The 14,909-nt window shown below is 39.3% G+C and overlaps 1 long non-coding RNA gene across 1 annotated transcript; it reads left to right on the plus strand.

Moving 5' to 3' along the window:
• Positions 1 to 11,705: 11,705 nt before the first annotated feature.
• LOC111571277 (uncharacterized) lies at positions 11,706 to 13,887 on the plus strand. The gene is made up of 3 exons (XR_002746362.3): positions 11,706 to 12,031; positions 12,683 to 12,896; positions 12,997 to 13,887. It is a non-coding gene; the product is annotated as an uncharacterized LOC111571277 (long non-coding RNA).
• Positions 13,888 to 14,909: the final 1,022 nt, after the last annotated feature.

Consider the following 14,909-nt stretch of genomic DNA (forward strand, 5'->3'; position numbering starts at 1 on the left):
CATTGTTAATGTGGTAAATGACTATTGTAGCTGGAAACAGCTGATTTTTAATGGAATATCTCCATAGAGGTACAGAGGAACATTTCCAGCAACCATCACTCCTGTGTTCTAATGCTACATTGTGTTAGCTAATGGTGTTGAAAGGCTCATTGATGATTAGAAAACCCTTGTGCAGTTATGTTAACACATGGATAAAAGTGGGAGTTTTCATGGAAAATATGAAATTGTCTGGGTGACTCCAAACTTTTGAATGGCAATGTGTGTACTGTGCTACAAGGGCAATAATGTAGAGGTACAACCTACTGGACATGTATGGACCAGTGTCCTCCAAGTCCACAGACTAGAAAAGTATTAAAACAGCAATGATTAGGCCTTAGCCACATTTGACTGATAACATGTCACTGACCTAAGAAAGAATAATAAATTAAAAGAAGTAAAGTTAATCAAACAAGCAGAAAGATAATGTTGTTCACACAAGAAATTTGAATGATGGAGAAAGGTAGCTGAGAAACAGACACTTAGCGTTTTGTTTTTCTTTGCATTCAACACTTATTTGTGTACAATAAATGTACAATACCTTCAGTTATTCTCAGCTGTGACTGAAAAGTTGGCTGTTTTGTGGAGTAGGTGGGCTACAGCTATGTACCTATAAAGATGAGACCAAAATTGCTGGTAATTTTCTGCTTCAAAAAGAAAAAACACTACTTTATCTGACAAATGTAATTGGTATCCACAATTTGTGATGTAATTAATATATTATCCTAAAAAAAGACAACAAAATATAACCTGGACAAAAGTATTTCGACCTTTAATCTCCTATTTCTGAAACACATTCTTCAAGGCAGCCTCTGTAATCAAGCTCTACTGCATCCAGCACTTGTTCTAGTACTTAATAAGACTTGTAGTCTTCTCAGCTAGTAGTGCTGTTCCACTTGTCTTAATCCTTCTCCCAAATGTCAGTTTCAGTTCTCTCCATATGTATTCACTTGGATTCAGATCAGGACTCTTCAAGCTGCTTCACAATAGTATTTTGAGTCATTATCCTGTTGGAAGAATCATGACCTGTGACTGAAAAAACTTCCTGTCACTGGTCAGTATGTTCTGCTCCAGAACACCTTGATGTTCTTTATTATGAACAGATTCAAGGTCCCTGTGCCAAATGCAGCATAGCAGCCCCATAACACACCTGAGCCTCTTCGATGTTTTACAGTGAGGATGCTGTTCTTTCCTTTCCAAGCCCCACTGTTTGCTATGTGAACATGGAATTAATGTGGTGCACCAAAGAGCTCTCCTTTTATTTTATCTGTCCAAAGAAGCATCCTCATAGAACAAATGTAGCTTGTCAACATGCATTTAGTTCCAGTCTGGCTCTCTTTTTTGCATTAGAAAAGTAAGTTCCTTTTTAAAAAAAAAAAAAAAAAAACATTTCCAATGGAATCCACTTTTGCTCAGAGAGACATATTGTACTACCATATGAACCTTGATTCTTTTTACCCCCTTCAAATTATTCTTCAGTTCAATGAAGGGTCAGTTTTCCTCCTGCTGCCACATATAGGGAGGTAGGCTGAGGTCTTGTGGATGTTAACCCTTTCCGCCCTAGAGGTCTCTGCACCAGAACCAGGCTATATCTGTTGTTCCAATGCAACCCGCCTCCAATTTTCAAAGATTGCCAAGCGTTGCACGTTCAGTGAAGAGGCGACCTGGTGCTACTATGACTAAAATGGGTGAAGCATTTGTTGTGCTTCATTTGGAGTCATTCCTATATTTCCAGCGCCCTACATTCCCTGGGTTTATATGGCACACAGAAAGAACATGGCAAAGGTTCCTGTGTTCCCAAGGTCTAATGTTCCCAGGGTCATATATTCCTCTGCTCCGTACAGCAAATAATTGGAACCTGACTTGAGCTATTGAGCTAATTCAATAAAGGAGCTTTCGTGTTCACCAACATAGGCTAGGTTTAAAGTTAAAGTTTGTTTCAATGATTAAAAATAGGATAACATTTATGAAATGTTTGAACTTGAAATGTCAAAATGGTGTGTCAACAGAATACTAAACTAGGGAACATGGGCGCTTCAGAGCATAGGACCATTCTCCTTTTCTGCTGGATCAAGTTAAGTAGAGTTGCGGTTGAGAACTTTTACAACAGGTTTAATTAAATTAGTGTTACCAGCCGAGTTACACGGCAGCTACTTATTCTCTAATTTATAGTTTTGATTAGACAGATGTCTAGTGATCGGGACAAGTAGATTATTTGTAGTTGGAAATTCTGCAAAGTGTGTCACCAAAAGATCCCAAGGTTGTTCATTTGGCCTTACAGTTGTGGAAATGAATTTGGGGATGCTTTTTTCAGGTGGAATTTTCTGACAATAGACTAGGTTTTACCATAGTGGGATTTAATTTTCTTCTTTTTTTCCTCAGACAACTCTCTTTATTTCTCTCTTGACCATATTTAGTGTGGAGAACACAGTATAACCAAGCACTTCAATGTGGACATTTCTTCATTTAAACAGACTGGTTGACTGATTGGGAGACCGAAGACAGCAGTCTGCTTTAAGTATAACTGCAATCCACTGATTTATCAACACTAAAGGTGATCAGTAATTTTGCATGGGCTTTTTTTTTTTTAGATCTTTGTGGAATGGGAAAATATCTACTCTTTACATCTCTCTTATTAGCTCTGTGCTAAGACATGCAGGTGTGCATAACAAATGAGCCTCAGATTTCAACACATTTCACTGACATCACTTCAAAAGTACAAGGGTGCGCATTCTTCTGGCCAGTAATCACACCATTAAGCATACAGATGAGTTAGTGAATAATTGAGGAAGTGTCACATCTAGAAGTAATTATTATTATTGGTGAAATGTATTGCATAGATCTAAAAACTACGGTGAAATAATCACAACACCATGGAAGTTAAGCTGTCTTTTTACACTACCGTAGTTCAGTGGTAAAAGTCTGCCATTTTATACAGTTTTAAACTCTTTTTCAAGTTGTTCTGTGTCAAGGCTAACTTAATCACAATGATAATGGAAAGTCTGGAGATTCCCTGGTGTGTAAAGACTGAACAGTGCTGCACATCAGATGAGACCATGCAGGAGGTGTGGCTAGGCTACATTATCTATAAATAAGTTTCAAGACGCTGCTGGTGTCTTTGAGTTAGGCTGTCTGTCTTCTCTTGGATGTCTGAGATGGGCTTGTTTCTTTGTATCTCTGCTTGGCTGTCTTTGTAGAGCAATCAATATGACAACCCTCTGAAACCATGTTCAGTAGTCTGAGTTGAGCATTCAGACATTCTACAGTTCTGTTTGTTCTTTCTGCAGTGGATTTTTGAATTATTGAGCTTTTTGGGGTGTGCAGCCGTCTCAATACTGCCTTTGTAAGAGAAGTACAAGTCTTGTTCATGGACAGATTCAACATTTTTAAACGATTAAACATTAATTTTTACCAGACAATGAGAAGTTTATCAACTGAAATGATCAACTGATAAGTCATTGAGCTGAAGTAGCTGAAAAATACGGAAGCCATAAATTAAAGCATGACTAAAAGATTCACTGTTAGTTTGCTCATTAGTCCCAGTGTTTGAGAATGGTTTGGTGCATTTGCAGGTTGTGTGTGTTTCACACTTTAAAGGGACCTGAGGTCAGAACCGGCGTGGTTTGTTTTCTTCTGCAGTCAATTACACCTGCTGAATAGTCGCTGATGTCTTCATGTTGTTTTTACATATTCTGTCCACGTCTGCACAAACATCATTTACTTCTGTTCTGCAAAGGGGCGCTGAGTTCTTCCACTGCTTGTTTCTTGTCCTTTTGCAGTAAGACATTAGCAGTTCGCATGAGAGACAGTGATAAAAATTTGTGGCCAAGATAGGATTGTCAAACTCATTTGCAGTGGACGTGATCGTGTGTTATTTTTCTGTTTGATTTCTAGCAGAGTATCTGAAAATGGGCTCTGGGAGTTACAGTCAGAGACAGGAAATTAATGTTGCTTCATTCCATTTCACTACAATTTAATTCCATGAATAATAAAATAATCAGTCATCATGCTTAATGTTCACAATGATACTATTTGTTGGTGACTACCATGTCTCCTGCCTCAGGCAAGCAACTCAAATTCCATGAATGGGCTGTAAGAGACATGGACATTCTTTCGTGAAAGCCGTGACTGAAAGGCAGAAGAATGAGTCTGATACTAATAATGTCACCATGGAAATCCCCTCAGTCCTCAGAATGTAGTAACGTAATAGCTTTTGGTCAGTGACACCATGAGAATTTAACCTGTTCTTCAGTGAAAACTACTTATGAATGACTTATACGGCGACTGATGATACTACTCACTGGTTTCACTGTCATGGTGTTTTACTTCACCGTGTAAAATGCGTCATGTAACACTTTACAGCAAAAAAAACCTATAAGTTTGGTTGTCTGGTGTCCCAAATAAAGGTTACATGAAGAAAACGGCTACAGAAATTATCTACAAACTGGTATTACCATAACAGAACAAACTAGAAAAGCACTCAGAGAGCACAGTACTCCACCAAGGCTGTTCATTCCCCCATATGGCATTGTCAGAAATGCAGCATTTTATTTCATAGAATGCAGCAGTTGTTTATTAGTTATTGATGATCAGAAATCATGGCAACATAGAATGTGGCCATTTACTACAGATGTACCCACCAACAAAATTACCTTGCGCTGAGCACAGGTGTATGTTATGCATGTGTACGTTATGTACTGATACCAAATCACGTGACCTAAATATGTAGCAGGTAGCGAGAATTGATGGGACTCAGAAACACCCCCACAATTTAATTAACTGTTCCTTGTATCATTTCCAACGGGTGAGTCCCGATAAGTCGATTTGTAGTAGGATCAGAATCGTGTGATCATCAGCAGGCAGCTGATGTAGTGTTCACTTGTTGTCATGGTTACAGTGACGCTGTGATGCTATCTGGCAATGAAACATAAATCTTGAACAAATCCGTGGATCCAGACTATAAGCTGCATCACTGCCAAAATATAATCAATTGGTCCTTGTGTTCTGACCTTCCCTGAAAATTTCATCCAAATCTGTGAGTCTGTTTTTTTAGTAATGTTGCTAACAGACAGACAAACAGACAAACCAACATTGATCATCACATAACTCCAATGCATTCCTTGGCGGAATAATAATCAATATTTCTGTTATATTCTGAACTTTAAATCAGTCTGTTAAGCCACATTGGACATTAAGACAGCACTGTATGGGTTAGTAATGGCCTTATAATCAGCTGCAGGGATTATTTTTATGATTTTGGGTATTATTATAAAGCCAGTGGTGGAAGAAGGATACAAACCCTTCACTTAAGTAAAAGAACAATATTGCAACATAAATACTCTCTATTACAAGATAAAGTCCTGTAATGCCTACTTTCCCTAAGTTAAAATACTTTAGAATTATTGGGAAAAAAAGTAGATTTGTTATTGTTATGATTATTTTGACTTTTGAATTGACATGTAAGCACGATTTTAAAGTTGTAATTGCCTTCAGTCGAACTAATTTAATGGTTTTGTTTTGTTGTTTTTAATGTAACAGTTTATTCTAACTTAATCCAGTTACTTCAATCACAGACTCCTTGCTATATTTCAAATCCATTGTGGTGATGTTCAGACACAAAATTCTAAAATCTGTGTCACTGTCCATAAATTTGTGGACCTGACTGTAAATCCTCTGCAATACTGCTGCAACTACTGATTGTTTCCAATTAATCTGTCGATTTTTTTCCCAGCTCAATTGATTAGCTGTTTTGTCTATAAAATGTCAGAAAAATGGTGGAAAAACTCAATCTGTGTATTCCAAAGCCTAAGATGACCTCCTCGAAAGCCCAGTTCACAATCCAAAGATTGTCAGTCTCCTGTCATTGAAGGGAAAGGATAAATGAAAATATTCTCATTTAAGAATCTTAAATCAGAACATTTGGACATTTTATTTTAAAAAAAGACTCAAACCAAATAATCAATTATCAGAATAGTTGTTAATTAATGTAACAGCTAGTTGATTAATTGTTGCAGTAACTGTATCTGCCAAATTAATACAGCTGCTTAAAGAGTGAATGTCCCTGTGAAATCATCTGTGGTATGAATGCTACAGGATATCTGTGACCATGTGCAACAGAGTTTACAATCTTATATTAGCTAGGTCAAAGCACCAAAGTGAGAGTTCAGTGGACTTGAGACTTGAATCTCCCGTCAGCCGATCTGAATCCAGTAGAGCACCTTTTTGATGTGGTAGAACAGAAGATTGGCAGCATGAATGTGCAGCTGACAAATCTGCAGAAATGCTGTGATGAATCATGTCAACATGGAGCAGAATCAAAGAGGAAGGTTTCCAACATCTTGTGGAAACCATGACACCAAGAAACAAGGCTGTTAGAGAGAAAAGAGAGGAGGTAACCAGTAATAGTGTGGTGTAAAGTGTTCAGTGAGAGTGTTTCCTTTGAAATGTTATGAAACATGACCTTGTTAGTCATTTTACTGTATTATTTCTGTATATCTTTGCACTGGTCTTGTACATTTTTGTAATTTCTTTAAAGGTCATGTCACTGTATTCATTTTTAAACAGTTTTGTCATTTTCTACTGGCCTTTCACGAAATCCCTTTCAGTGCACGTCATACAGCCTGTTAGATGTTTAATCAAGGGACTCCTGGAAAGGGAATTATGTCATTACTGCTCTGCTGCAGCACTTTAATGGTAAGAGAACCTTTATAAAACTGGGGGGTAGCATGTCTCTGCAATCACAGAGGGCCCTTCAGCTACCTCTCGAGCATCCGGTGTATTTTGGTCTTTCTCTCATCACTCAGGAAGAGCAATGCCTGACATCAGTGGAATAAGACTAATGGCTTATTCTCGCCGCAGCTTATCCTCATTAAAAAAGGACGATCCAGAGTATGTGACACCATGGTCCCACTAGTGCACAGATTAGGAGACAATAAAAAGTAGTAAGTGAAGATGTGCTAATGAGGTTAAATGGAGCTGTATTGGTAAACCCAGTGGGGGAAAGCCATGCATTAAAGCGGAAATGAAAATGAATGTTATTGGACGGGCCGAGGAGTGCTGTAACCAGGCAGGGAGCAGCTGTCAGGATGTGTGTGGAGGAGCATGCGTCACTAAGGGATAATTCTGAGAAGGATGCTGAGACCACAAGCTCCAGCTTCAGCTCTCCTCCTCCTCCTCCTCCTCCTCCTCCTCCTCCTCCTCCACCACCCCTCCCACTCAGCACTCTCCACAGCCACTCCGGACGTTAGCTACTCTTTCCTTCTCCCACTTCATCGCACGGATACTCCTCACTCGATCTCGGAGGCTCTTCCTTTTCATTTATGACCAATTACTTCACAGCTTTTCTCATTTATATTTTAAACACTTGAGCTGAGGTTCTAATCGAAAGTGGCTTACAATGAGTGAACAAGTTTGAGATTTGGTAGTTTATTATCAAGACAAGAAGTGAGGCAACACAAATCCAATTTGAGTGATGATTAATTTACAAGAGTTAAGTACTTGCGAGGGCAGATTTGTGAGTGCAGAGCAGAATTTGAGAATAAAAGCTGTGAACTGAAGTTGCAGTCTATCCCACCTTCAAACTAAGCCATGGCTTCTTTCCAACACTGATTACTTTCTATTTTTTCAACCTTTTGGGTCGAAAAAGTAAAAACAATATACACATTACCATTCAAGAGTTTGGGGTCACCCAGACAATTTCATGTTTTTCATGAAAACTCCCACTTTTATCCATGTGCTAACATAACTGCACAAGGGTTTTCTAATCATCAATGAGCCTTTCAACACCATTAGCTAACACAATGTAGCATTAGAACACAGGAGTGATGGTTGCTGGAAATGTTCCTCTGTACCCCTATGGAGATATTCCATTAAAAATCAGCTGTTTCCAGCTAGAATAGTCATTTACCACATTAACAATGTCTAGAATGTATTTCTGATTCATTTAATGTTATCTTCACTGAAAAAAAATGCTTTTCTTTCAAAACTAAGGACATTTTAAGTGACCCCAAACTTTTGAACGGTAGTGTATATAAAAGCTGTGGTAGAGATATTCCCATGAAACCTGTTGGGCAAACAATGTTGCACAGGTGTCAGCAAGAACTCACAATAAGCTACAACACTGCTTGAGAAGTGTCTTTGCCTTCATCAGTTCCCTCAAACCTTTGGCACAATTTTCAAAACTGCTGTGCATTTTCCAAAAGAAAGAAACTAGATATTTTTGAGCATAATAAATTATTGTTTTTACCCTAATATTTTTGCAAGAATATACAGTATATAGTTGGTCAGTCATATATATCTGTTTACCTGAAGAAAGGGGGCATTATTCAATTGGTTTGTCTCCTTTAATGCTTTGTCAAGGTCAATTAAAGCTAAAGAAATCCTATGACTGGCAGGGGTGAAATCAATGATCATCCTTAGGTCAAAAAAAGAAATATTACATTTAATGATTACTTTGATGATTTCGTTTACTTGGGGCAGCAGAACAAGCTGTACACATGGCAATGACTTATTAATAGCTTGTAAAGGTTAGTGGCAAATACATTAGCTAACGTTTTTCCTCATCCAGAAGAGCAACATTAGCATTCATTTGCCTCTACTACTTCTGAGCACTTAGTTGTTTAGCAGCTAAATGCTCCATTTTTTTCAGCAAGTTTGATGAGACTGGCAAGACTGACCCAAAATAAAAATGTTTTGATTAGTGTAGCTTTAAAATGACAAACTAATGCATATGGAAACTACAATTTAACACCAATGACAGAGAATCGGTCTGAGTTATTGTAATCATTAGGGTCATATATTCTCAGTACAGTAGGTCCTCGGTTTACAACGTCCTCGACCTACAGCATTTCGTGGTTACGTTGTCATCTCCCATAAATTTATTAAGAAACACTTGTTCATCATTTCGGAATATGGTGTTTCTGATGTTAAAACTAATTTTGCGTGGAAACTAGTTGGCGAGTGGAGTGGATGAATACATCATCACACGGTGCTATAAGAGAAAAACGGCTTTGTTTACATTCGCTCATTGTACGCCACATACGTCACAGTATGTGAGTTCTGACTTACAGTGAAAATCGAGTTATGTCGCGCCGCGGGAATGAAATTCTGACCTAAGTCGAGGACCCCCTGTATACTGAATCTGGACACAGTGCTGATGAGACTCAATCCCAATGTGAAGTTGCTGCCCTGAAAACCATAACAACGAGCTAAAAGACACTAAAAACCTCCCCAGAGATGAGGAGAGCTGTAAAACTGGGTGATAATAACCTACGGGTTCACCACTAGGAATGATGTGTTTCATTTCTCTTACTCATTTGATCCATGGTCAATATAGAAATATTGATTAGTGCAGCTTTAAGAAGGAAGTGCCAACATTTACATTGTAAGACTGGACATCAGACACACTCAGTGATATAGTTTCTAAATTAAATATAGTCTAATTAACACCCAAAGCACAGCCCCCCCCCCACACACACACACACACACACCATACAAAACCCAACTCGCATATTATTAGCTATCACAACAACAGTTTGCTATTCTTTTGACCTACCAACCTGAACACAGTAGGTGACATGATGACTCACAGACACAGAGTCAGAGGCACCAAACACCACACATTGGTTCACAACTCCCCAGCTTGCGTCAGCACTATGTCCTATTAACTATTATACAAAAGGAAAAAGTGAATAACAAAGGGTGATCTCACAAGGTCTTTTTCGTCTTTTCACCTGACTGTCTGTAATCTTTCACATCTACACAGCAGAAAATTATCTTAAACTGTCTTTTCAGAGTATGCGACAGGCCATTTAAGGATCACATAAATATAGCAACACCGGCCTCTCTCACCCCATGTTTCCCACCTACCCCTTCTCTGTTGACTGTTCAATGAAGGCAGACGTTTTTACAAAACACATATGCAATATTCCTCCTCTGGAAAAAGTGAATATTTACAACTAAATTTAGTGTTTGTCAAAGTGACAGAGTACAGAGAGAGATGTCAATGAAAGGATTAAGGGATCACTGTACATTCTCTCACCGAAACTCCGAATCACGTAGCCTTTGCAGTGTGTCTCCCTTGATCAATTATTATACATTAAGCATCCAGCTAAAGTCCTTTAACTGGCAACAGCAATGAAGCAACTTTCCCCAGGAACTAAGAAAGTTTTAATACTCAACTTTTCACCGAAGGAACAATTAATCAAGTTCCAGAGCAACTGTTGTACTTCCCAAAGGGTCCCTGTCTAGTGGATAGTATTTTCTGAGTATTTACAGTGCCATGAAAAAGTATTTACCCCCTTCTCGGATTCTTATTTTTTGGAATATTTCCCCCACTTAAACGTTTAAGACCATCAAACAAATTTAAATATTAGAAAAAGATAACCAAAGTAAACACAAAATGCAGTTTTTAAATGATGCTTTAATGTTTTAAGGGAAAGAAGCTATCCAAACCGACCTCACCCTATGTGAAAAAGTAATTGCCCTCCTTGGTAAATCATGAATTAACTGTGGCTAATCACATTTTTTGGAAAGCGAGTTCAATTTCATTGACCACACCCCAGCCTGATTACCTCCAGACCTGTTCAATCAAGAAATCACTGAAATAGAACCTGTCAGACAAAATCAAGTCGACCAAAAGATCTCAAAAAAGTTACAACCCAAGAAATTCAAGAACAGATGAAAAACAAAGTCATTGACATCAGTCTGGAAAGGGTTACAAAGTCATTTCTAAAGCTTTAGGACTCCAGAGAACCACAGTGAGAGCCTTTATTCACAAATGGAGAAAACATGGAAAACAATGCTGAACATTCCCAGGAGTGGCTAGTTGACCAAAATTACCCCAAGAGCACAGTGACGACTCATCCAGGAGGTCACAAAGGAACCCAGGACAACATCTAAAGAACCATTGCTGATCAAAAAAACCCTCACAAAGGCTCATCTTACTTTTGCAAGCAAACATCTGAATGATCCCCAAGACTTTTGGGAGAATATTCTATGGACTGACGAGACCAAAGTTGAGCTTTTTGGAAGGTGTGTGTCTCGTTACATCTTGCGTAAAAATAACAACATTTCAGAAAAAGAACATCATACCAACAGTCAACATAGTTGTGGTAGTTGTGATGGTCTGGGGCTGCTTTGTTGCTTCAGGACCTGAACGATTTGCTGTGATTGGTGGAACCATGAATTCTGCTCTCTGAAGGAGAATGTTCGACCATCAGTTTGTGACCTCAAGCTGAAACACGCTTAGGTTCTTCAGCAAGCCAATGATCCAAAACACACCAGCAAGTTGACTTCTGAATGGCTTAAAAAAAAATAAATAAATAAATGAAGGTTTTGGAGTGGCTTAGTCAAAGTCCAGGCTTGAATCTGATTGAAATGCTGTGGTATGACCTTAAAAAGGCTGTTCATGCTTAAAAGCCCTCCAGTGTTGCTGAATTAAAACAATTCTGCAAACAAGAGTGGGCAAAAATATCTCCACAGAGATGTGAAAGACTCATTGTGTTATGATTCTGCCCCTCTCCTGTTCCTTCTCCCTCTTGCTTTCTTCCTCCTTGTTTTTCTGCATCTATTTTGACCTGTCTGTCTTCCTCTGTATCTGTCTTCCTCTGTATCTGTCATCTCTCTCTTACTCTTGCCCCTGTGTCTCTCTGTCTGTCTCTCATTTCTGCCCTGCTCTCACTGCCTGAACTGCTGATTGCTGGGATGAAAGTCAGCTGTGACAATCAGCTCACCCAACTCACCTGTTCACTACCACACCTCCTGGTATATAAACTCTGTTCATTCATTCACTCCCTGCTGGACCATAGACTTGGATCCCCACATAGTTTGTCGCTTCCCTCTGGACTCTGATTCTCACAGTTTCTCTGTTTTGGATTCCCTCAACACTCTACATTTGGACTCAGTTTTTCCCCTTCCTGGATTCTGCATTTGGACTCCTTTTGCTCCTGGATTACCCCAACCTGTTTTCCCCTCTGTTGCCAGTTCCCCCCATCTTGTGAGTACTCCTCCTTAGTTTAGTTTAATTAATTAATAGTTTAATTAATTTTGTAGACTTCTATTGTTAGCTTCAGGAGGTGATTGGGGATGATAAACTGCAACCTGCTGGTTGGGTTCTCTCTGTTCTCATGTTTCTTCCATGTTGGTCTCCTGATGCTGCCTTACTTCAGCCAGTCCATGAGCAACAGAAAACACCGATGCGGTATTTAAGAGTCCAGAAAACAGTTTTAAAAAACACAGCAGCAGTCTCACCAGCTTAACAACAAGGAATTGACGTTTGCCGGAGCGACGACTGTAGAAAAGAAAACAGTAGAGGGAAGCTAAAAGTGTGAAAAAGTCGATATAAACAAAGAGAAGGGTCAGAGCTGCTGCAACTGGCTGCCGCTCAATCAGCGCCATCTTGGATGCGCCATCTTGGATGCGCCATCTTGGATGCGCCATCTTGGATGCGCCATCTTGGCCTTGATTGTGGCGTTCATCAGCGTCTGCATCACAGACGTTAAAACTCACTCTGAAATGAATACGTTATAGCAAGAAAGGTAATTCAACGACACAAATATTCTCTAGGGGAACTAAGGTGAAGAGGGAATGTAGCAGGTTGAAAATGATTCAATATCAGAACTGCTGATGTCTACTTCTCGTCCTGCAGGACTCTCCCCTGAAGGTCATCCAGATGATCTGGATAAACTTCATCATGGACCCTCTGGCTGCTCTCGCTCTTGCCACTGACCAGCTGACGGAGTCTCTGCTGCAACACAAACCTTAGGACCGCGACAAAACTCTAATCTCCAGGATCATAATGAAAAACATTCTGGGCCACGCCGTGTACCAGCTTGTAGCTATTTTTACCCTGGTCTTTGCTGGTGAGCTCAGGGGAATCCTCCATCCAAGTTTAGAGACATCTGTGTAATTATAGAAGATTTTAGATTCACTTTGTGCTTCTTTTCTTTCATTACTTCTCAGGTGAGAAATTGTTTAATATCGACTGTGGCCACAATGCTCCCCTGGACTCCCCACCATCAGTGCATTACACCATCGTGTTTAATGCATTCATTATGCTGCAGCTTTTCAATGAAATAAATGCCTGGAAGATCCATGGAGAGAGGAACGTATTTGAGAACATATCTAAGAACCTCATGTTTTTGTATTCGTTGCGTTGTTTGTAGAGTTTTGAGTAGTTGGGTTTAGTTTTGTCCCCCCAGTTCAGTTCTCATTTATGTATTGGTTTAGTTATCTTGTTAAATAAACTCGCATCCTGTCATAGACTCCATTAGTCTCTTTTGGATTATGTCCCTCCGCCCCCCAGATTCCTGCCTGTTCCTGTTTTTGTTCCTTGTCTGCCTTCCTTGTCCTGTAGCTTAGCTTCCCAGATTTTGTAAGTACTCTGTTTCATTGCCTGCTTCAGTTTATTCCTGTTCGGTTTTTGTAAATTAGCTGTGAGTTTCTGTAGGTTTTGTTGTGTGACTTCTTTTAGTATAGTTTTGGTTTAGTTTTCTCCCCTGTTCGGTTTTCCTTCTTTTGTATAGGTTTAGTTCTTTAGTTTAAATAAAACCCATTTTCCCTTTGACCACCTGTCTGCCACGATCTGTGCCTGCACCTGGGTTTGCTGACCCCTTCCCATAACACGTTGCCAGTTACAGAAAATGCTTGATTTCAGTTGTTGCTGCTGAGGGTGGCCCAACCACTTAAGTTTAGGGGGCAATTACTTTTTCATACAGGGTCAGCTTTGAGTAGTTTTTTGTTTCTTAATAATTAAAATCATAATTTAAAAACTGCATTGTGTTTACTTGGTTATCTTTGTCTGATATTTACATTTGTTTGATGATCTTAAACAATAAAGTTATTGTAAATATTTTCACGACACTGTAGGAACTTTTGGGAATGGTTGTGCCGCTGAAGGTTGTGGATTGGTCAAGTACTCCTGTGTTATTTACAGCACTTTACAACCTTTTTTTAAAGACTCACTCCATTGAAAATCAAACATGAAGATGCATCATGAACAAAAAAAAATTAATATTAAAACCTGAACATTTCCACTTTGAAGCTCCTGTGTACAGTTTCAGAAACATAGGTTTCCAGCATTTTGAATCCAATATTTTATAAGCTGGAGCTGCAGGTAAGTGGCAGATGGGTAGGTACAGAGGTCTGGAGTGGTTTGTGTTTTCATAGTTCTGCACAAAGTAAAGAAAGCAAAGGTTTAGAGTTACATACACTGTATAGAAAAAAATAGAAAAGCTCTTTAATCAGCAAATTCCATCTTAAGAAATTCTGCCTGTCAGCAGATGTATGATGTTCGTACGCCAGACAGCTCCATGATCCCTGGTGGTCCCAGAATCAACAGCGTGGACAGTGGTCGTGACACGCCGCAGAGCACAATGTTGTAACTGATTAAAGTGTTCCGGTCAGCACGGCCTTGTTGTGACTCAGAAAGCCTCTAGACACATAAAGCCACATTAACATGACTGCTTGCTGGAAAATAAAATCACAGGAGAAAAATGCTGATCTGTTACTAGTTTACTCAGGCTGTAAGTGGACTACATGGAGACTGTCCCCCTATTCTGTTCTAGGAAAAAAAGTCCTGTTTGTTATGACCCATAGTTACATTTGTGACAGTGTCCTCAGTGGCCATAGCAATTCTGCTGAGAGCAAAGGTAGAAGTGAGGTGATGTCGTTGTAGAGCTACAACGTCTGGCCAGGGAGGGGGAGTGGATTGATTGGTGGACAAACACTGTATTCTTTTAACTGTGACTGTTCCATGACCCTAACCATGTGTTTATTATTGTAACCATGACAATGATAAATCTATGCTTTTCCCATTTCAAACTGAAAATCCACATTTCTTTTACTTTGACTGCCTGTTCATTGTTATAGTCATG

Source organism: Amphiprion ocellaris, chromosome 20 (genome assembly GCF_022539595.1).
Source record: "Amphiprion ocellaris isolate individual 3 ecotype Okinawa chromosome 20, ASM2253959v1, whole genome shotgun sequence".
NCBI lineage: Eukaryota > Metazoa > Chordata > Actinopteri > Pomacentridae > Amphiprion > Amphiprion ocellaris.